Source organism: Propithecus coquereli, unplaced genomic scaffold, assembly GCF_000956105.1.
Source record: "Propithecus coquereli isolate 6110/MARCELLA unplaced genomic scaffold, Pcoq_1.0 Scaffold94, whole genome shotgun sequence".
Classification (NCBI taxonomy): Eukaryota; Metazoa; Chordata; class Mammalia; order Primates; family Indriidae; genus Propithecus; species Propithecus coquereli.
The window spans coordinates 559,926-561,362 of NW_012155729.1; the positions used below are offsets into that span (position 1 = coordinate 559,926).

At 56.4% G+C, this 1,437-nt stretch overlaps 1 protein-coding gene across 1 annotated transcript in view; it reads left to right on the forward strand.

The window, feature by feature from the left end:
• The window catches only part of GTPBP4 (GTP binding protein 4), a gene marked incomplete at its 3' end in the record, with an annotated part of 35,019 nt that overhangs the window by 13,702 nt on the left and 19,880 nt on the right, over positions 1 to 1,437 (forward strand). The window lies entirely within an intron of this gene.

Sequence of the window (1,437 nt, forward strand, 5' to 3'; positions counted from 1 at the left end):
GGGATTTAATGGATTCTTCTGAAAAGTACGATAAGATACCGGAGATTTGGGAAGGCCATAATGTAGCTGATTATATCGATCCAGCCATCATGAAGGTTTGTGTTGCTTTTTAAATTACGTGTTTTCCTTTTTTAACGCTACTACTGGAGGGCGAGGGCCGACTGGCTCCCCTGCTCCTGCCCGGGCTCCGTCCTGGGCTCCGTGCGACACCCCCTCCAATCCCGTGGCACTGAGGGGCCTGGCCCTGCCTCGCGCCTCCCTCCCGCCACCTCTGCTCTGTGACCGACGTCTCCCTCCCGCCTCAGACCCCTTCCTACTTGCTTTTTCTGGGCATATAAATGTCATGTTTTTCTCATCTAAAAAACAAGCACTTTCTCACACCCTCTGCCCTCCTTCAGCTGCTGTCCTGTCTTCCTTTCCCCAGTCGAGCTGTTTGGCAAAATGCTGTGTGGTGTTTGCAATCTGCGTGTCTTCGCGTGTCCACCCGATTCCCAGATGCCCTCCCTCGTTCACTCCGTGTTTTCAGTCCCGTCTCTATGACCCCTCACACCGCGTCTCAGACACGTTTCCGCTTGAGGTTGGGCTGGCGGCAGCGTCCTGACTCCCTCATGCCCTGCGGAGTGGCGGTCAGCGTGGGCTACCCTCGCGCCCACTGCTCTGTCAGCCGCTTCTGAGCGTGCTTGTCCCCCGGCGTCCAGCCGCCGCCCTCACTGCCTCCCTGCTTGCCCAGCGGCTGCCCTCCTGCCCTGCCCTCCACATCCCCGGCTGAGGAGTCCCGCCGCTCCCCTTGTGCAGCTCTGGCTGTGCCCGTGCAGCTCCCCCGAGTCCTGCCGCAGAGGCCTACGGGGGCCTCACCTAACACGTCTGCCTGTTGGGCTCCTGTCTCGGTTGGTCTCTTAGGGTTTGATACACACGCACATATTACCAACTTTTATTTTTGCCTTATTGACATTGCGTCCAGTGTGGGTTGCGTTGGGGATGATATTTGAGTGGATAAATGGATGTTGTTCAAATTCAGGCTCTGGCAGAACTGAGTTTACTCCGTGCATCTGCTGAGAGCGTTGTAGGACGGGAGAGGTGGCGTCTGCAGGTTTTCGGCCTCAGAGTTTGTTTTAAGAAGAGAGGGAAGCAGCTCGGAGCAGTTATTGCCCTGCCGCCGGCTGGCGCTCACATGGTCTCGCTTCCTCACGGCCGGTGCTGAGAGACGAGCTCTGCACACGGGGCCCAGCTGGGCCTGGGCCGTGGCAACGTGTGTCCTCCAGCGTGTTGCACCCACTGCCGTGCACACCTGCTCAGGGGTTTCTCATTGTCAATGTTGTTTAATTATTTAACTCTATTTTTAAAGAAATTGGAAGAGTTAGAAAAAGAGGAAGAGCTAAGAACGGCTGCTGGAGAGTACGACAGCGAGTCTGAGAGTGAGGATGAGGAGATGGTGGA